Source organism: Oryx dammah, unplaced genomic scaffold (assembly GCF_014754425.2).
Source record: "Oryx dammah isolate SB20612 unplaced genomic scaffold, SCBI_Odam_1.1 HiC_scaffold_4, whole genome shotgun sequence".
Taxonomy (NCBI): Eukaryota; Metazoa; Chordata; class Mammalia; order Artiodactyla; family Bovidae; genus Oryx; species Oryx dammah.
This window is the reverse complement of record NW_024070188.1, coordinates 48,152,323-48,175,169: the sequence shown is the minus strand read 5'-3', so window position 1 is coordinate 48,175,169 and position 22,847 is coordinate 48,152,323. Positions and strand designations below refer to the sequence as shown.

Here is a 22,847-nt window from a genome sequence, read left to right as displayed (position 1 = left end):
GGACTGCAACCCACCAGGCTCCTCCGTCCATGGGATTTTCCAGGCAAGAGTACTGGAGTGGGGTGCCATTGCCTTCTCCGGGGAAGCCCTATATACACATGTATATATGTATATACATTATTTTCCATATTCTTTTCCATTATGGCTTAGCACAGGATATTGAACATAGCTCCCTGTGCTCTACAGTAGGATCTTGTTTATCCATCCTCTGTATATTAGTTTGCATCTACAACAAGCATCTTTTCTATGCCTTGATTAACGTTCATGCTCTTGTCGAAGTCTGGATCAGTTTCTAATATTTTATCCTTTGCGCTTTCAGTGTCGTGAAGTGTTTGCAGGAGTTCCGTTCATGTGAGGTTTTTGCAGCGTCGTTTCTTCATCCATTCATCTCCATACTTTCCTAATTTATGGTGATCAGTGCCCTTCTTTGAGTTCCTCTGGCTCCACACCTGGAGTCTTCAGATGGTAGCTGTGTCTACTTACCGTGGTCAGCCATTTATTTTGTGACTGTGTCCTATTCCATTCAGATTTCACTTCCGATGTTACCACTTTTCATTTCTTGGCTTCACTTTCTTCTTTGTTGGCTAATTCCCTCTCTTAATTGTTCATTTTGGTAAGCTATTAGGTGGACTTTTCACTGGGAGACAAGGAGACAACACCATTACATGGTTTGTTGTCTGTGTGAACTGAGTAACAAATGACCAGTGACCTATCACTGGCAGATTTGGAAAGATCTGATGCAGTTGGTCACCAATTGTGATGCACTTCTGTTAATTACAGAGTGATTTGTAGACCGGAGAGCTGTTAGTGAAATTGGTACCTCATGCAGTTTCTCAAAGTTAATATACGGCGGTAAGTGAGACTGGAACCTTGTTGTTGGAGGACTGGTATAATTTAATCTGTGGGACCTGAAATAGTGCGTGTTAGAATATATAGGCAGCCTACACGTGTAAAGTGTAGGCTGCCTGGATTATTTGTTATAGTAATCACTTCCTTGTGTTTTTTTGTACCTCTGTTATCCAAGTGTACATCTTTAGGTACTATGATTTAGTATTGTTCCTTAAAATGCTTTTGTTATGTTCTCTAAGTCTTTTTTTCTTTTTAATCCATGGGTTTCTCCTCTGGGAGGCTTCCCTGGTGGTTCAGATGGTAGAGAGTCTGCCCACAGTGTGGGAGACCCAAGTTTGATCCCTGGGTCTGGAGGATCCCTGGAGAAGGGAATGGCAACCCACTCCAGTATTCTTGCCTGGAGAATTCCATGGACAGAGGAACCTGGCAGGCTATAGTCCATGGGGTTGCAAAAGAGTCAGACATGGCTGCGCGGCTAACACCTTCAGTTTCCCCTCTGTATTAGTTTGTCAGGGCTGCCATAACAAAGCATCAGAGGCTGAGTAGCTTAAACAACAGAAATTTCTTTTCTCACATTCTGGAGGCTGGATGTCTCAGATCAAGGTGTTTGCAGATCTGGTGTCCCCTGAGGCCTCTCTCCTTGGCTTGCAGATGGCTGCCTTCTTGCTGTGTCTTCACACATTTTTTTTTCTGTCCGTGTGAACTCCTGTTGTTTCTCTGTCTTCTTTTAAGGACACCAGTCCTGTTGGTGTCCTACCTAATGGTGGCCTATTAGGGCCTGCCTCCACGGCCTTGTTTTAACTTAGTTACCTTGTTAAAGGCTGTGTCTCCAATTGCACATACCTCCTTAGTATGGGGAGTTAGAGCTTCATATGAATTTTGTGGGGAACACAATTCAGCCCATCACATATTCTACTCCTTTCTTTTCTTTACTGCTTATCTATCAGATTCTTTACTACTTATCTTATGGGCTTCTTGACTGCTGGTTACATAAATCATAAACTATAATCACATACATTTTTCATCAAGAGTCAGGATCACTCATGAAGGACAGCATTGAAGACTAGGCCTAGGTTATATTCTAGTTACTAAGGCTGTATAACAAATCACCCTAAAACCTGGCAGCTTAAAACAGCAATAATTATTTATTGTCTCTCAAAGTCTGTCAGTCAGGAATTAGAGAGTGATTCAGCCAAGAAGTTCTGACTCTGGTCTCTCAGTAAGACTGCAGACAGATTTAGCTGGGGCTATGGTCATCTGAGAATTTGGGGCAAGGAGGATCTACTTTAAGATGCTCGCTCACTTGGCTGGCATGTTGGGGATGGCATGTTGGTGGGAGCCCTCAGTTCTTGCTGTGTGGCTGCTTGAATGTTCTCACAGCATGGCAGCTGATGTCCCCCTAAGTGAGTGATCCAAGAGATTTAGATAGAAGCTGCAGTGGATTGTTGTCATCTTCTCCATGTTCTGTGGGTCACGTGGATCCAGTCTTGATTCATTGTTGAGGAGGATTCCACAAGGGCGTGAATATAGGAGGTATGGATCTTGGGGACTGGCTGCCATAAGTTGGATGGATAATAAATGTCATCCTTTTGGGAAACCTGTTTGCAAATCAGTACCTTTCAAATGCTTGCATATCTTACAAGGCATGTCATCAAAGTTAAACATTACTAAATGTTTGCTGCTGCTGCTGCTTCAGTGTCTACTTTGTGCTTAATGAGTTAATATTTTTAAGAGTTTTCAAGATAACATTTTGTTATCTTTATGTTTGTCTAAAACCATTATCCAAATACATCTATTAGTAGATTTTTCTTCAACTTAATCATGCCTTTGAGATACTGGTCTTAAAAAAAATTTTTTTTTAACTTTTTAATCTTTTGGCCACCACATGTGGCCTGTGGGATCTTAGATCCCTGACCAGGGGGAACCCTGGCCCCCTATATTGGCAGCATGGAGTCTTAACCACCAGACCACTTGGAAAGTCCCCTGAGACACTTATCTTAATTGATGGATCCTAAATTCTAAAATGTGGGCATTTCAGATATCACATAAGCCTTTATGTGAAGTAGGAGATTTTACTAGAAATGACAGAAGAACATGTGCTCAGGAGCAGGAAGACTATATAAAGAAGAGAAAGGAAGTTGAACCCGGGTGAAGGTGAGTAGTGTGGAGAGTGTATCAGTTGATAGCAGATAATAAAGTTGGTGAGATGAAATGACTTATGAAAGGTTATAAATTTGTGCTATAGTTTTTATCGTGTGCTGTTTGTAGAATGATATATAGTTACCTAAGTGATTTTGTGGTATGAATTATGAGATTCGTGGCTTTATTGAATCAACTTATGTCCAGATGTAAAGTTAATGCTAATGCTTTAAAATTTACAAATAGGTGAGGAAAGAAGAGAAGTGAAAGGCAAAGGAGAAAGGGAAAGATATGCCCAACTGAATGCAGAGTTCCAGAGAAGAGCAAGGAGAGATAAGAAAGCCTTCTTAAGTGAACAATGCAAAGAAATAGAGGAAAACAACAGAATGGGAAAGACTAGAGATCTCTTCAAGAAATTTAGAAGATACCAAGGGAAAATTTCATTCAAGGATGGGCACAATAAAGGACAGAAACAGTAAGGACCTAATAGAAGCAGAAGAAATTAAGAAGAGGTGGCAAGAATACACAGGAGAACAATACAGAAAAGGTCTTAATGACCCGGATAACCATGATGGTATAGTCACTCACCTGTAGACAGACATCCTGGAGTGTGAAGTCAAGTGGGCTTTAGGAAGCATCACAATGAATGAAGCAAGTGGAAGTGATGGAATTGCAGCTGAGCTATTTAAAATCTTAAAAGATAGTACTGTTAAAGTGCTGTACTCAATATGTTAGCAAATTTAGAAAACTCAGCATTGGCCACAGGACTGGAAAAGATCAGTTTTCATTCCAGTCCCAAAGAAAAAAGGGCAGTGCCAAAGAATGTTTAAACTACCATACAGTTGCACTCATTTTGCATGCTAGTAAGGTTATGCTCAAAATCCTTCAAGCTAGGCTTCAACAGTATATGAACCAAGATCCAACATTTGTTGGATCATAGAGAAAGTAAGGGAATTCCAGAAAATATCTGCTTCATTTGCTACTCTAAAGCCTTTGACTGTGTGGATCACAAGAAACTGTGGAAAATTCTTAAAGAGACAGGAGTACCAGACCACCTTACCTGTCTCCTGAGAAACCTGTATACAGGTCAAGGAGCAACAGTTACAACCTTACATTCTTTTTTATTGTTGAGTAATATTCCATTGTATAAATACCACATGGGATTAAAAATTTTTTAATAACCCATATTCACTTGTAATTCAGTATTTGTTAAATAAAGATGTTTTGGGTTTTTTCATAAAGGAAAATTAGGAACATTGTTAAAATATAATAGTCTAAGCACCTTAAGGTGTTATAGTTTGACTCTCATACAGGACTTCACACAGTTGCAGAAATGAGAGCAGTATCCAATATAGACTCTTGTGAGTACAGTATTAGAAATGATGTTATTGAATCTTTATACCCCTGGAAGTTTGTCTGATAAATTGAGTAGTTGTCACACTGAGTTCCATACAATTAATATCATAAAAATAAAACTAAGAACTAATATATGTATATGCCACCTCACTCTACAGGCTCATTAGAAGTAATTGGTTGCTATTTTCAAAAATACAGTGAAAGAAGTTTGCAGTGTTTGTGTTCATTTGGGATCAGGCTGTTTTGCAGAATCAAGGTTATTGAAATTTATCTGTGGCAGAGATGGGTGAATAATGAACAGTTCTTTCTAGACACGTAATACAAGCTCCCTGTTGGCTTATGTCTGTCTGCCTTAGTAACAAAGATGTCTCTGTGCTACCAGGTAAAGACCTGGAGTGAACTGACTGCCTGGTAAAGGCTAAAAACATTTGTAGGATATAGAACCACAGAGACTCATTATGATGACTAAATTGCTTATGAAATACCAGTACTCTGAAGTCCTGATTGGAGTGGGCTTCACACGTCTGTGTTCTGTCTTTCCTATTTCATATGCAGCATTTTGATTTAGAGATAGACTAAGGTCTGTTGAATCAAACAAAAAAAGGTAGTCTTTGGGCAATTCCTACAACAGACTCTTCCGTTTGATCTTTTGTTATTTGAACCTTTTAATTATTTGTAGAGATTTTAAAACACAGAAAAGTACACAGGCACTCAATGTATTGACCACCAAGATGAGTTTTTAGTTTTCAGTATCTTGCTTCACAAAATATAAGCATAAGGTCTTTCAACTTGTGGGAAACAGGACTAGAAAAGTGAAGAACATCGATCCCTTCCAAGACTAGCTTTTATTCATAGTTATAGCTTCTAACTTTATTTTAGTGCTTTATAAACTCACCAAATCCACTACTTAACATTAGCAATAAATTGCACCTTGTTTACTTCTAACCTTTACTTGAAGCTTTTAGTGTAATTGATTGGACACCTGCTTTTACACATTCAAATGGTTACAAGTTTGATATATATCAAATCCATTCCAGAGGGGTGTGGAAGAAGAGAAAAAAGAAATGGATCTTACTGTCTTTTTAAAATGATCTTTTCTTCTCTATCTGGGCTTCCCTGGTGGCTCAGCTGGTAAAGAATCTGCCTGCAATGCAGGAAACCTGGGTTTGATCCCTGGGTTGGGAAGGTCCCCTAGAGAAGGGAATGGCTACCCACTCCAGTATTCTGGCCTGGAGAATTCCATGGACTGTATAGTCCATGGGGTCGCAAAGAATCAGACATGACTGAGAGACTTTCACTTCACTTTCTTCTCCAGCTAATGAATCTGGATAATTTCGAAATGTCAATCACTTGATGTAATTGGTTTTTTCTATTCGTTGTGCTGAGTGCTTGTCCCATTCAATACAGAGACTCATGCCCTTCACTTCTTTGATAATTCACCTTTCTTCTTAACCTGTTTTCTTTTTTAAAACTTCTGATATGGAGAAGACCTATTGAATTGAGACTGTTTTTGCTTAACTCTTTTGTCTCTATTTCTGTCTCTGTCTTTTGGTTGTATTTCTTGGTAGATTTTTAAACCTTACTTTCATTCCTTCTATTGAATTAAAAAATGTTTTTTGTCAATAGTAGTTTTATTTCCAAGAAATCTCTTATGTTCTTTAATTATTTTTTCATTTTAGCTTCTTCTATAATACTTTCTTTAATCTCCGAGGATACTAATTCAGGTTGTTTTTTTATATACATTTAGTGGCAATTTATATACATTATGTGGCAAAACCATCATAAAGGCAAAAAAAAAACAAAGCACAATATTCAAATAGTGCTTACACTTTAGGGATATACTTGGAGTGGCGCATAAAGAATATTGTCATTGGTTGTGTCCTATTCTTAAAATTAGGAAATGAGTTTTATTATGATCTTCATTCCTTATATATATTAAATATATAATCTTTTATATGTGTCGAATATTTCATAAAAAATGAGAAAATTTGAAGGAAACTCCTTGTATCCCATCTTGTGAGAGTAGATGTTTGACAGTACCTGGAGTCAGGGCATTGACTTTGTAATCATGACCCACCCTTTCAGCTCAACATGCAATTGAGAAACGTCAGGGCTAAATGAATCAGCATGAACAGGGTAAAGTAAAGTGTAAAGTGAAGTGGCTCAGTTCTGTTCGACTCTTTGCAGTCCCATGGACTGTAGCCCACCAGGCTCCTCCACCCATGGGATTTTCCAGGCAAGAATTCTGGAGGGGGTTGCCATTTCCTTCTCCAGGGGATCTTCCCGACTCAGGGATTGACCCTGGGTCTCCCGAGCTGCAGGTAGACTCCCTTACCATCTGAGCCACCAGTGAACCCTATTAACAGGGTGGTTATGCATAATTCCTTTGGATACGTTCTTGGCAGGATGCTCCTGAAGTCACAAATTCTTGCAGACACCATCTAGTCTTCCCTGTGATATGTAAGAGATATCTCCACCAGCTCCTGACTACGTGCTGGTCTTAAATTTCATTCTTTGCCTTCTCCACGATGCCTCAGGCACTTTTGCAGCAACTTGACTGTCATCACTTACATATATCTGTAAGCCATTTGGGGTCAAAACTGTTTAACTGGACATGAAATAAAGGCAGAAAGAAACCTTAGTGGAATAAAAGGGGCGGCTGGTAGAGAAAGCCCAGTTCTGCGCTCACTGCCCATTGGTGAGAGCTCGTGGGCCGGGCCTGGCCAGGACGTGCGCATCTTCCCTCTGCCCTCACCTCAGCCTGGGAATGATTCCCCTGAGTGCGTCTGTGGATGTGCTTAGGTTTTGGTACTAAAATGGTTGAGACAGAGGTCATCATGAATCAGAGCAAATGCGCCACCGCTAACCACATACAACTGTATGTGGTTTTTCAGTTTCTCCCCAATTTGTGTGTGTGTCCACTCCAGTACCAAGTGGTTCTAAGTCCCAAACCTCAACAAGTGTCCCCCTCTGTAAACACCAAGCTGAGGCTTCTTCCCCACCCCACGATACAGCGGTCACTGCTTTTCCCCTGGCTTTCCGACTTCCATATCTGTGGAAATCTCTCCTTTGCTTTTGGCCACTCCATGTTCTATTCCTGACCTTCCAGCTGGCGCTCCTTGTAGAGAACCCACCTGCAGTGCAGGAGATGTAAAAGAGGCGAGTTCAATCCCAGGGTCAGGAAGATCCCCTGGAGGAGGGCATGGCAACCCACTCCAGTATTCTTGCCTGGAGACTCCCTTGGACAGAGGAGCCTGGTGGACTACAGCCCATAGGGTTGCAAAGAGCTGGACTCAACTGAAGTGACTCAGCACACACCCATGTTCTGTTCTTTAATGTGGCTTATCTTTATTCTCTTTCTCTCATGTTAGTGGGGTCTTTGTTGGGGGAGGAGATAGGGGAGGTGTTTCATAAGCTTTCTTTTTTTCTGCCAAGAAATGTAAAACATGATTAAATTATGTTTTTCTTTTCTTTTTTTTAGTTGAAATATAGTTGTTTTACAATATTTCATTAGCTTTAGGTGTACGATATTGTGATTCAGTAAGCTTTCTTCAGTTAGAAACCAGTATTAACATTATGAGGCATTTTGTCTACCTCCACCTCCATCTTTTTTCTTTTTTTTCCTTTAGCTTCGTTGAGGTATAATTGACAAAATTGTACTTTATTTTTTCGGTAAGATATTTAAAGTGTACACCATCATGCTTTGATATACATGGACACTGTGAAAGGATCACCATATCCATCACCTTACTTGTTTTGTGTGTGTGAGAACATTTAAGTCCTGTTCTCAGTGAATTTCAGTTATACGTGTTATCAACCATAGTCACCATGTACATTATTTGATCCACAGACTTTATTCATCTTATAACTGAAAGTTTGTACCCTTTTACTGACCTCTCCTTATTGCTTTCACTCTCTACCTCCTGGCAACCTCTTCTCTTAGGAGTTTGGCTATTTATCTATTTATTTATAATTAAAAAAAATTTTAAGATTCCATGCACCAGTGAGATCATGCAGTATTTGTGTTTCTCTTTCTGGCTTATTTCACTTAGCATAATGCCCTCCAGGTTCATTAATGCTGTTGCAAATAACAAGATTTCCTCCTTTTTCAAGGCTGAAATTTATTCCCCTGTGTGTTGTGTGTATTTTCTTTAACCATTTATCCATTAGTGGACACTTAGGTTGCTCGCATACTTTGGCTTTGGTGAATAATGCTGCAGTGAGTATGGGAATACAGATATCTTTTGGAGATACTGATTTTGTTTCTTTCAGATGTATACACAAAAGTGGGATTGCTGGATCGTATGATAGTTCTATTTTTATTTTTTTGAGGCACCTCTGTACAGTTTTGCATAGTGACTGTCGCTATTTACATTCCCACCAATAATGTACAGGGGTCCCTTTTTCTTTGCATCCTTGCCAACAATTTTTATCTCTTGCCCTTTAAAAAAAATTCTATTCTTTTATTTATGATTTATTTTTGGCTTCGCTGGGTCTTCATCGCTATCCATTGCTTTTCTCCAGTTGCAGTGAGTAGGAGTTTCTCTTGTTGCAGAGCATGGGTTCTGGGCGGGAGGGCTTAGAAGTTGTGGCGGCCCGGGCTTTTAGTTGCGGCAGCCCGGGCTTTTAGTTGCCTCGAGGCATATCACATCTTCTGCTACCAGGGATCAGACTGGTGTCCCTTGCATTGCAAGGCAGATTTTTAACCACTGGACCACCAGGGACGCCTCTAGCTTTGTTCTTTTTGCTCAAGATTGCTTTTGTTATTTGAGGTCTTTGGGGTCTCATATGAATTGTTTTTGATAAATCTTTATAACTGAAGGAGCTCGTATTAACTAGTCTCATTCCTTGGTAAGGCAATCTTTTTTAGGTTCACTTTTGCAAAACAAATGTTTGATAATATGTATCTACATACTGGGCTTCCCTGGTGGCTCAGAGGTTAAAGCGTCTGCCTGGAATGCGGGAGACCTGGGTTCGATCCCTGGGTCGGGAAGATCCCCTGGAGAAGGAAATAACAACCCACTCCAGTACTCTTGCCTGGAGAATCCCATAGAGGGAGGAGCCTGGTAGGCTACAGTCCATGGGGTTGCAAAGAGTTGGACACGACTGAGTGACATACTACTGGAGATATGGGTCAATCTAATTTATGTTAGGTGTAAAATCACCGTCCTCTAGTAATAGTGGCTCATCTTTAATAAGCTTTGGGATAGCAGAATAAAATACTCCTTTATGAACTGTAACTGAGGAGAACCATTATTGATCCCTGAAGTTAAAAAGCTGTCATTGTTCTTTAGTAAGATAATTTCATCACTAGTGGTGATATTTTATCTAGTAGTCCAAATTCCTACTTTCATTGCCAGAACTTCACTTCTTTGTAACCTGACCGAGTGTCTAATTTAGAACAACAGATGGCTGGAGCTTGCTTTATATTGATTAGTAATATTTTTTCTTCTGACATACAGAAAACTTTTCTTTAGTCCTTTGCTACTTGATCATCCGTGCACCCTTACAGAAATCTCAGTGTGTCCTATATGGCTCAGAATATTATCTACAAGCACTTACATCTGTCGGGCCTTTGTTTGGAGGCCAGAGCAAGAATGTTACATGATGCACAGGAAATAGTTCTCTAATCTTGCCTATTCACACGTGACGCACCATCGTTTGTCATGCGTCTTTTGTGTTTTAATTAAAAAATTTTTTTTTCCTATGTTTTGACCATGAATGCAGCCCTTGAATCTTAGTTCCCTGACGAGGGATCAAACCTGTGCCCTCTGCAGGGGAAATACAGTGTCTTACCACTGGCCCACCAGGGAAGTCCGAGTCTTTTGCATTTTAACAACACCTTTCCAAGAATTGACATTGCTTCAATCTAACTGACTTTGTAACTTCCTTAGGGGAAAATTAGTATACATTTTTGTTCATGAGGGAAATGAAAAATACTTTATTTTATGCTAGATTGTGAGTTAATATGTCTAGGTAGACTGTTACTAGCCAGAGCCAGGACCAAACTCTGGTTCAGCTTGCTTGTTGCTCTGGAGTCAATGTTGGAGAGACAAGGCTGGTGAAAAAAGAGGCTTTATTTAGGAAGCCAGCACCTGGGGAGATGATGTACTTGCATTCCCCCAAATCACCTCCCAGTTGTCAGTTAGGAGTCAAACGTTTTTATTTTTTTTTATTTTTTTATTTTTTTAGTCAAACGTTTTTAAAGGAGAATTTTGGCGGGCTCGCTGACAGTGAGGGTGCCAAATACTTGCAGAACAGCACAGGCAACAGCGACGATCATCTCTGAACTGGTCCTGCAGTGGTCTACTCAGCGTCTCCGTGATCATGTTAAGCACAGGTAATCTTCAGCCCTAGGGTTGATGTGCTCCTGTTTCCTTGAGGCCTGTTCTTGGACTTGTGCAAGCCACAGACTCAGTACTGCCCGAGACAGAGCAACTCAGGTCATGGCTACAGTCTGGTCATCCCATGGTTAGTTTTTTCCCTCTGGTGGCAGTTATAGTATATGCAAAGCAACTGAGGAATGTGCCTCAGACACTATTATCTGTGTTCTTCAGGGAGGAATTGAAGATTCTGTGACTCTCTTATCTTAATCATTAATTGCTTAATCCTGTTCTTTCGTGACGCAGGGAGGCCTAGGAGACTACAGCTTTTCTACAAATGAAAGACAGGGGATTCAGAAGGGCTTTTGTATATGGGAAGGCCTTTCTGCCCCCACTGCAAAGTCCTGCTCTGTTATAAGACCTCTAGGAGTTTTTTGGGGGGACCCAGGAGACCTGGAGGCCTCCTAAGTGGTTCAGTGGAAAAGAATCTGCCTGCCAGTGCAGGAGATTCAGGAGATGCATGTTTGATCCCTGGGTTGGGAAGAAGATCCCCTGGAGAAGGAAATGGCAGCCCACTCCAGTATTCTTGCCTGGAGAATCCCAGGGACAGAGGAGCCTGGTGGGCTACACACATACACACACACACACACACACACACACGTGCGCGTGCACATACACAGCATTCTTAAAATCTCAAACTTTGGTACCACTTTTCTGCTCCCTTCCCAGACCATGACAGTTCCTTGAAAATTTCCTTCCTATTCCTAAAAGCCAAGGGGTGTGTGTGTGTGTGTGTGTGTGTGTGTGTGTGTGTTGAGGGTAGGGAGAATGGTGATAGAGGAGTAAATACTGTAGGAGACTTTTCAGATAATCTTTAGTGAAAACCTGAAAGAAGAAGGGACAACCTGGTGAGACAGGAGAGAACATCCAGCCTCACTACCTGTCTCCCAATATGCTCTGAAAATTCTGGCCCACAAAGATATCCTCTTTCTTTAAGAATTGGTAGTGCATGTAATTATAGATTATCTGACATTTTACTTGAAATTACTTTTTAAAGGTGTGTCATTGCAAAGTGGTTAAGAGATCATATTCTGGAGCTAGGGCAATTTAGGACAAATCCTAGTTTTATGAGGTACTAGCTGTGTGACCTTAGACAAGTGATGTAACCTCTGTGTGCCTCAGTTTCCTCATATGTAAATTGAGAATAATAATAATATCTACTTTACTGTTTTGTTATGGGTAAAGTACTTAGCCAGCAACACTAATACATATTCATTGGAAAAGTAGATAGTGGGACTTCCCTGGTGGTCGAGTGATTAGGACTCCATGCTTTCGCTGCCAAGGGCCCAGGTTTAATCCCTGATCGGGGAACTAAGGTCCTACAAGCCATGCTGCACAGACAAAAAAGAAAAAAGAAAAGTAGATAGTGTAAAAATTAGCAGAAAAAGAGATAAAAGTCTTCAATCCTTCCACCTATCGGAGATCCAAGCAGTCCATTCTGAAGGAGATCAGCCCTGAGTGTTCTTTGGAAGGAATGATGCTAAAGCTGAAACTCCAATACTTTGGCCACCTCATGCGAGTTGACTCATTGGAAAAGACTCTGATGCTGGGAGAAATTGGGGGCAGGAGGAGAAGGGGATGACAGAGGATGAGATGGCTGGATGGCATCACCGACTTGATGGAACGTGAGTTTGAGTGAACTTCGGGAGATGGTGATGGACAGGGAGGCCTGGCATGCTGAGATTCATGGGGTCACAAAGAGTCGGACACGACTGAGCAACTGAACTGAACTGAATTGGTACATACCCTTATATATTTTTTGTAGACATTAAGATCATACTTTCAATGTTATCTGTAACTTTTCCCTTTAATAATATATCACGAGCATTTGCCCATACTTTTTAACATCAGAGCTTGCCTGGTGGCTCAGACGGTAAAGCGTCTGCCTGCAATGCGGGAGACCCAGGTTCGATTCCTGGGTTGGGAAGATCCCCTGGAGAAGGAAATGGCAATCCACTCCAGCACTCTTGCCTGGAAAATCCCATGGACTGAGGAGCCTGATAGGCTACAGTCCATGGGGTCGCAAAGAGTCGGACATGACTGAGCGACTTCACTTCACTTCACTTTAACATCATTATATCTAAAAGAGAACTACGTTGAAGCTTTAGGTGGCTTCCAGACTGTCGCTTTTACGTGAAATACTTTGGTAAACATTTTTGTATGTTAATCTCACTCTTTTTTTATTTGACTGTGCCGTGCAGCTTTTGGGATCTCAGTTCTCTGACCAGAGATTGAATCTGGGCCCATGGCAGTGAAAGCCTGGAATACCAACTGTTAGGCTAACCAGGGAACTCCCTCATCTCATTATTTTCCTTGAAGAGAAATGAAATTGCTGATTCAAAGGCATTTGTTTTTATTTTTAAGGCTTTTGACACATATTGCCAAATTGCCCTCCAGAAATGTTCACTAGTGATGTGTGAGAGTTTGTTTTCTTGTCCTCTTGTCATTAGGAATTATTCTAAATTTGTTTTTTGGCTGCATTGTGGCTTGTGAGATCTTAATTCCTTGACCAGGGATCAAATACATGTTCCAGGCAATGGAAACTTGAAGTCCTAACCACTGGACCACCAGAATTAATTCCCTCTTAATTTTTTATTTTAGTTTCAATTTTATAGGTAAGAATTATATCTTCATTGTTTGATTATGAAGAAAACTGAACATTTGTATATGTTTTTAGCTCTTGTGTTTATTTTTCTTCTCTGTGTATGTGAAATGCCTTTGTATTCCTTGACAATTCTTTTTTTGGGGAAAGTATTCACTTTCTTGTAAAGTTTCAATTTGTAAGAGATCTTTATGTTAAAAAGCTATTGATTGGCTTTATTAAAATATTTTTTTCCAAGAGGTAAAGTTTCAACAACAACTTTATTAAACAATTTGATACTCTAAGGTTAGTCAATTAAGCTTCATCCATGAGATCTCTAAGAGAAAAACTATAATCAGTTGATATTTATATTATCATATACAAGGTATATTATTTATAAATACAATTGGGAAGTCTTTTTATTTTTCCCTTCTGAATATACCAGACACTTGCTGGTGAGTTGATTTGGAGTTTGCTTTGGGAGTGAAATTACTTCATTCATTCTTATTAGGTATTGTGAATCCTGTTTTGTGTTTTATCTGTGATTTTTTTTTTTTAATTGAAGTATGTAGTTGATTTACAATGTTATGTGTTAGTTTCTGGTGTATAGCCCAATGATTCAGATATACATATATTCTTTTTCACATTTATTTCCATTATGATTTATTACAGGATACTCAATATACTTCCATTTGTTATATAGTAGGACCTTGTTGTTTATCTCTTTTATACATATAGTAGCTTGTATCTGCTAATCCCCCCCAAAATATGGACTGCTTAAGAATTTGCTTATCATCCTTGCGTGGGGGCCATGCTAATCTCTTTATCATTCCAATTTTAGTTATATGTGTGTGGAAGCGAGCATTATACTTGTGATATCTTAATGGATTCCTAAACTATTACCAGATGCTGTCTTGGTATTTTAAACTCTTAGAGTCAGCCACAGTGCTTATGCCGTGTTTATCAAAGAACTTGCTGTGTGGAAAGATCAAAAGTTGAGACGTAAGGCCCACAGATTTTTGTGATTCTAGAGCTGAGGTTGTAATGCTTAGTATACAAATAACCAAGTAACTTGAAAGGTGGATTCTTCGAAAGATTGGAACCGTTGCCAAAGATGAATGGGTGAGCAAGAGCTCTCTCTGTGTAGGGCAGATCATTGCTGCTCAGGCCTCCTGTGGGTATAACTTCTGAAAGCTCATTGGAGGACTCATCCCTGTAGCTTTCTGAGGGTTGAGCAGGAAGTATATATTTTTGCAAAACCTGGAAATTCCCTTAGTTTGAAACTTTACTCATACCTTCAAACATATTTTGGAATTTAAAATAGCTGTAAAAATTCCTGTTGCCCCGATAGAGTTCCCAAGGCAGTGTGTCTCTCGTTCCATATTCTTTACTTCCTAAGCTCTCTCCTCACCACCACAAGCCCCCCACCCCGCCCCCACCAGCCATCTGAGGAGACATCGCTGATGGCAGAAAAGCCTTTTGAAAACCCTAGGTGACTCATGCCACGCGTGTATGGCTTTAGGATTGACAGATGATTTTTTAAAATAGTTTACCCTTTCACTCTCAGAAGATTTTTCAAGTTCTGATCAGGGAGTCTAAAAATTCACATTTTACCTAACTGATAGTGAGGAGGGTGCCTATCTTACCTGTCTGGATTTTTTTTTCAGTCAAAGTTTAATGAAATATTTGTATTACCTATAATCTTTTATTTAAAAGTGAGAACAGACTATGAGGAAATGTATAAAATCTGTTTAAATTAGCAGAGCAAAAATCGTGTTCATACCAATGTTATTTATAAATATTGAGATGTTATTTATTTAAGCATGATAAATATATTCTATTTTGATGGTTGAATGTGAAGCTTGCTTAGAATTAAATTTTTTATTTTCATTTTTCTGAGTGGCTATGACTTTTTCTAGCCAACCTAAGGGGGTTTATAATGTTTCTCTGGTCACTTAAGCTGTATTTAGAATTTTTAAGTAGTACTTTCCGAAAATTTCCAAGGCATAGCATAAAAATTTGTGTTACAGACGTGTTTCTTCTTGATTCTTCCTCCCTTGGTCTCACTGTTCCCCACCTCCATCCCTTCAATTCCTCCAAACACATACCCCCCACATCTCCCAGTTCTGGGTCAATTTATTTTTTGCCTCACGGGTGGTGATTATTGTAAATTCAGCTCTAAGGCCGTCTCTCAGGTTTCAGATTTCCTTTAGGAGAACTGTGCCCTATTCCTGCCTCACTATCTTATATCCAGCACCCAAGTAAGTTACAGAAGTAGAGGAGGAAACATCTGTTTATAAAATGTGATATTTGAGTAAAATTCTAAATGCAACATGATTAACGGCAGAGCTTCATAGAATCAGGTCAGCCTTGTCCTGTTTGGGTTTCCTGTGGTTTTTAATGCTGCATGGTTCATACCGTGTGTAGACGCCTTCCGCCATGCTTTTCATGTCGCTCTCTACTTCTGTTGCCACCATTTTAATTCACAACATTAGCTCACATTTCTGGCCCGTTAACTTTTTCACTGGCTTTTCCCTGGCTCCGTGGTCAAGTTCCTTCAATCTGCAAATCCCACAAGCAGCGGCTGGATTTATATGTCTGGACATTGTTAGGAGTGGGGTCACTGTGCTGCCTACAATACCCCCAGCATTATGGTACCGACTCTCAGCCTCTTCAAAGCCTCTTTACCGTGAGTGCCACATTAATTTTCTAGTCTTATCACTTGCTGCTCCTTGCACCCCAGATTCTACCCTGTTGATCTGACAAGCCTGGCCGTCCCTGAGCGGGTATTGCTTTTCCTCCTACCTGTCTGCGCTGAGAAATCTGACCCACCTTGGAAGTGGCAGCATCTTCTCCTGCACTACTTTCCAGATCCCTGCCACTGGCAGCGTTTCTCTGCTTTAATCAGCTCCGGTGTCACTTATCGGGAATTATTTTTACATTTGTAGGCTCTTATCTGCCTTGCCGGAGGGTAGGAACCCTGGACACCCTCAACCTGCTTGGTCTGCGGCGCTCAGTCTTTCATCCCCTTCTGGTTCTCCCCCACCCCCCCCACCCCGTCACCATTCTCATTTCTCCTGCTGTAAAATAACAACTACTGCAAGTTCTCCTTTTACCCAAATTCCCCTCCCAGTACAGCCATCTCTCTCTTTTCTTGCCACCATGATTTTTTTTTTTAATGGAAGAGACTGGCTTTATTGATTTTTCTGATAAAGTTCATTGGAGAAAAATACAAATAATACAGAATTTGAAGAGGGTAAAAATCATCCAAAATGCCATCACCCAGAGATAAATTGCTTTTTACTAAACATCCTGTCCCATTTCACACATAAACACACACACTCTTGTATGTGATACACAATTTTATATCAGTGAAATCACAGTGGACATACTGTCCAGTGAGCTCCTTAAAAAAATTCAGTATTTTGGGGACATCTTTCCATGTCAGTTCATGTTAATCCTCATCATTTCCATAAGCAGTTCTCAAGTAGTCCATTGGATAAAAAATTATTTACCACCTTAAGATGAGGATACCCATTCTTTCCTCATTTTTCATTTGTATCACTAATACTGTAGTTATATTGGTTAGGGTTCTCCAGAAAACCAGTCAATCCTAAGGGAAATCAACCCTGAATATTCATTGGAAGGACTGACGCTGAAGCGGAAGCTACAATACTTTGGGCATCTGATGTGAAGAATCGACTCATTGGAAAAGACCCTGATGCTAAGAAAGATTGAAGGCAGGAGGGGGATAACAGAAGATGAAATGGTTGGATGACATCATCAACTCAATGGACATGAATTTGAGCAAACTCTGGGAGATGATGAAGGGAAACCTGGCGTGCTGCAGTTTTCGCAGAGTTGCAAAGACTCGGACATGACTGAGTGACTGAACAACTCCAGAGAGACAGAACCAGGGGACATACACATGGAAAAATTTTTATAAAGAATTGGCTCATGTGATCATAGAGGCTGAGAAATCCCAAGAAATCCTGTGGAATGCCTGAGAACCAGCAGGCAGGCAGGCCACAGGCAGAGAGAGTAGCTTTTCTCTTGCTCATCCTTTTATTCTATCAGACCTTTTAGGGATTGGATGAAACATTAGGAAGGACCATCTACTTTACCCAGTCTACTGATTCAAATGGCAGTCATATCCAGAAACATCCTCATGACACCCAGAAATATGTTTAACCAAATAGCTGGGTACCCAGTGGCCCAATTAAGCTGGGACAGAAAAATAACCATCCCAGTAGTGAATATCTTTATATAGCTATTCTTAAACTCACCCCTCTCTTCCCATTTTCCCTTTAAAAAATATATTATTTATTTATTTGACTTCACCAGGCCTTAGTTGTGGCATGCAGGGCCTTTTAGTTGCAGTACGTGGGATCTAGTTCCCTGACCAGAGATTGAACTTGGGCCCTCTAAGATGGGACTGCAGAGTCTTAGCCACTGGACCACCAGCAAAGTCCCCCCCATTATCTCTTTAGGATAAATTCCTGCATGTGAAATTGGTGGGTCAAATATGTGTGTATTCTAGATGATTTTATTGCCCATCAGAAAGGTAAAGTTTTCAGTGGCTTTTCCACTGCCCTCACCAACATGAATATTGCCAAATCATCCTAGTCTTTGCCAACTTAATGCTTTAAAAATCTCTCTTTTTTTGCATTTCTTTCCAGAGTAAGACCGAATATTATTTTGTAAGTTAATGTTTGCATGTGTTTGTGTGTTCCTTCAATTAGACTGACTGCTGTGTACTGGACTCTTTTAGGGTCCTAAATCAAATAATTCCAGTCTTTAATGGAGCTTTTGATTTTGTGCGTATGTGGAATTGCCTAATCAGATCCTCTGTCCATTTTACTATTTGAGTGTTTTGTCTTTATTCATTGATAAGAACTTTTCACAAATTATGCATGTTACCATATTTCAAACTGTGGTGCTGGAGAAGGCTCTTGAGAGTCCCTTGGACAGCCAGGACATCAAATCAGTCAATCCTAAAGGAAGTCAACTCTGAATATTCATTGGAAGGACTGATGCTGAAGGTAGTTCAATAGTTTGGACACCTGATGTGAAGAGCCTACTCACTGGAAGAAACCTTGATGTTGTGAAAGATTGAGGGCAGGAGGAGAAGGGGGCAGAAGAGGATGAGATGGTTAGGGAGCATCACTGACTCAATGAACATGAATCTAAGCAAACTCCAGGAGATAATGAAGGGCAGGGAAGCCTTGTGTGCGGCAGTCCATGGGGGTCTCAAAGAGTCTGATTCAACTTAGTGACTGAACAACATTAATATATATTATCACAGTTTAAAATTTTGGCTTTTAAGTTTTAAGAAAGAAGAATGGAGCTGGAGGAATCAAGCTTCCTGACTTCAGGTTATACTACAAAGCTACAGTCATCAAGGCAATATGGTACTGGCACAAAAACAGAAATATAGACCAATGGAATAAGATAGAAAGCCCAGAAATAAACCCCATTGTATATTCTTTGCAAGAACTGAAGTGAACTGAACTGAACTGAACTGAATATACAGTTTGCCCCAATATACAATGGGGCAAAGACAGCCTCTTCAATAAATGGTGCTGGGAAAACTGGACAGCTACATGTAAAAGAATGAAATCAGAACACTTCCTAACACCATACACAAAGATAAACTCAAAATGGATTAAAGACCTAAATGTAAGACCAGAAACTATAAAACTTTTAGAGGAAAACACAGGGAGAATGCTCAATGACATAAACCAAAGCAAGAGCCTCTATGACCCACCTCCTAGAGTGATAGAAATAAAGCAAAAGTAAACAAGTGGGACCCGATTGAGCTTAAAAGCTTTTGCACAGCAAAGGAAACTATAAGCAAAGTGAAAAGACAACCCTCAGAATGGGATAAAATAATAGAAAGTGAAAGTGAAAGTGAAGTCGCTCAGTCGTGTCTGACTCTGCAACCCCGTGGACTGTAGCCTACCAGGCTTCTCTGTCCATGGGATTCTCCAGGCAAGAATACTGGAGTGGGTTACCATTTCCTTCTCCAGGGGAATCTTCCCAACCCAGGGATCGAACCCAGGTCTCCCACATTGGAGGCAGATGCTTTAACCTCTGAGCCACCAGGGAAGACCTAATACCAAATGAAACAACTGACAAAGGATTAATTTCCAAAATATATAAGCAGCTCATATAGCTCAATACCAGAAAAACAAACAACCCAATCAAAAAGTGGGAAAAAGGCCTGGATGGACATTTCTCCAAAGAAGACATACAGATGGCTAGCGGATGCATGAAAAGATGCTCAACATTGCTCATTATTAGACAAATGCAAGTCAAAGCTACAGTGAGATGTAGCTCACACCTGTCAGAATGGCCCTCATCAAAAAGTCTACAAACAGTAAATGCTAGAGAAGGTGTGGAGAAAGGGAACACTCTTGCACTGTTGGTGGGAATGTAAATTGATACAGCCACCATGGAAGATGGTATGGAGATTCCTTAAAGAACTAGGAATAAAACCACCATATGACCCAGCAATCCCACTCCTAGGCATATACCCTGAGGAATCCAAACTTGAAAGAGACACATGTATCCTATTGCTCATTGCAGCACTATTTGCAATAGCTAGAACATTGAATGAACAGAGATTTCCATCGACAGATGCATGGATGAAGAAGTTGTGGTATATATCCACAATGGAATATTCAGTTCAGTTCAGTCCAGTTCAGTCGCTCAGTCATGTCCAACTCTCTGCAACCCCGTGAATCACAGCACGCCTGGCCTCCCTGTCCATCACCAACTCCTGGAGTTCACTCAAACTCTTGTCCATCAAGTCGGTGATGCCATCCAGCCAGCTCATCCTCTGTTGTCCCCCTGTCCTTCTGCCCCCAATCCCTCCCAGCATCAAAGTCTTTTCCAATGAGTCAACTCTTCACATGAGGTGGCCAAAGTATTGGAGTTTCAGCTTTAGCATCAGTCCTTCCAATAAACACCCAGGACTGATCTCCTTTAGGATGGACTGGTTGGATCTTCTTGCAGTCCAAGGGACTCTCAAGAGTCTTCTCCAACACCACAGTTCCAAAGCATCAATTCTTTGGCCCTCAGCTTTCTTCACAGTCCAACTCTCACATCCATACATGACCACTGGAAAAACCATTTACTCGGCCATAAAAAGAACATCTGTGAGTCAGGTCTAACGAGGTGGATAAATCTAGATCCTATTATAGAGAGTGAAGTGAGTCAGAAAGAGAAAGAGAAATACCATATTCTAATGCTTCTCCAGGGGATCTTCCCAACCTAGGGATTGAACCCAGGTCTCCCGCACTGCAGGCAGATGCTTTACCATCTGAGTCACCAGGGAAGCCCATATTCTAACACATATGGAATCTAGAAAAATGATACTGAAGAATTTATTTAGAGGGCAACAATGGAGAAACAGACATAGAGAATAGACTTATGGACATGGGGAGAGGGAAGGAGAGGGTGAGATGTATGGAAAGAGTAACATGGAAACTTATGTTACAGTTTGTAAAATAGATAGCCAACAGGAAATCGCTGTACAGGTCAGGAAACTCAAACAGGGGCTCTGTATCAACCTAGAGGGTTGGGGTTGGGAGGGAGATAGGAGGAAGTTTCAAAAGGGAGGGGATATATGTATACCTATGGCTGATTCATGTTGAGGTTTGACAGAAAACAGCAAAATTCTGTAAAGCAATTATCTTTCAATAGAACATAAATTAATTAAAAAGAAATTGGGGGGGCTTTTATGATTAATATGAAAAGGCCTTTGTACTCCTAAAATTGTAAAAATATTAATCCATAGTTTCTTCTGGTATCTTTATGGTTTTTTAAAAAATTATCATTTATTTTTATACTTACAAATGGACTTGAGTTTGGGTAGGCTCCGGGAGTTGGTGTTGGACAGGGAGGCCTGGTGTGTTGCGGTTCATGGGGTCGCAATGAGTCGGACATGGCTGAGCGACTGAACTGAACTGATATTATAGATGTTGTAACATTTATAATTTTGCTTTCATTTTTGTAATTTCTTTCCTCTTTTTCTTTGGCTACACTGCACTGGCATGTGGGATCTTAGTTCCCCAAACAGGAATTGAACTCATGCCCCCTGCAGTGGAAGCATGGTTGTCCTAACCAACAGATTGCCAGATAATTCCCTATTTTTTATACTTTCTAATAGGTAGTGACCTCAGTGGCTGTTTAATTCATTGGGTACTGCTAAATAGATATATGGATTGCGTTATTTCTTCTTTATTAGCTGAACTGTAAAGAGAAACTTTATCTCGTTTGCTATTTGGTTCACTATTTTGATTACTCATTTACTATTTGGTACAGTTCAAAATAGGACAGGTAGAATAACTCTTAATTCTTTATCAATTAGATTTTATAGGAGCTTTCTCATGGTAAAACTAGTGTAATCTTAGTCTACTGCCCAGAACACAGTGCCTATTGGAATAGCTTCTTGAAATACCTTTCTTTTAAGTAAAGGTGTAGAGATTTGCACGAGATCCTATAGATAGTGGATTAGGTAAGAAGTTGTGTCGTTCCACCTCCTGTTTTTTTCCTAAATGAGAAGTAACCGTCTCTGCTTGCAGTCCATCCTTCCTCCCTCCCTTCCTTCTCCAAACACATAAATATAAGTGCCTGTATGTATGCATTATATATGGACATGTTTATCACTTCAAGTTCCAGTCCCATACGGTCAAACTCTAGGTGACTGTGATTGGCCCAGAGTCAGTGAATCTATCGTACATGCCTGCTGGGTGAAGGAGCCCCTTGGAGGAGCAGGAACAGCTAGCTGTTGGAGGTCACTGTGCTTCTTGGATCTTCGCTTGTGTTTGGCAATAGTCCTCCTTCACAGAGGACCTGCCAAAAATTTGCTGGGTGCTTTCCTGTCAGTCCCTCTCTGGATAGCCTGTGCCAGGAGTGTGGATACACCACCTGGGGATCCAGGCGGAAAACCTCAGGGTGACAGGTGCTGACACGCCTGGCTCCAGGTTAGGAGGGGACGGCTTTGCTGCCACCGTCTCAGCATCTCACCAAGTCTTCCCGTGTCTCGGCATCTGGGCTAGGACCGGCTTTCTCTACAAGGCAGGACAAATCACACTGTTTCATGCTGCTTGCACACTGCCCCCCAACACCCTATCTCCCAAAACAACCAAAATCGTTCACTCTCCTGATCCCACGTCTGCTGATTGCTCAGGGCAGCTTGTAATGTCTGTGTAATGGCTCTGTGAGGAGGATTCAGGTTCCCAGGTACCTGGGCTCACACCTGGCCAGGAAAAGCCCCAGAGGAAGAGAGGCCACTGCCTGCTTCCTGACCTCTCACCTGCCCCCATGGTCACTGGCCTGTCATCATGCCTTGCTTCTACTTCCTTTGTGGTTAATAGAGATTCTTTAAGTCACGCATTGTCGATTTTTATATTCCTGATCAGGCATCTCATGTTTTGAATTCAGGCACACTGTAAGGTTTTTCTCCCTTGCCTTTGTTTTTCGTTTTTATGTAATCACTGCTGTAGATCTAGAGAATTGACTAAAACTTGTTT

The 22,847-nt window shown here is 40.7% G+C and overlaps 1 protein-coding gene and 1 pseudogene across 2 annotated transcripts in view; one reads left to right on the top strand and one right to left on the bottom strand.

Annotated features, from left to right (window-relative positions):
- The window catches only part of ANKRD6 (ankyrin repeat domain 6), a 184,631-nt gene that overhangs the window by 20,864 nt on the left and 140,920 nt on the right, over positions 1-22,847 (top strand). The gene's annotated exons all lie outside the window — the stretch shown is intronic.
- Positions 14,071-14,171, bottom strand: LOC120863147 (annotated as a pseudogene).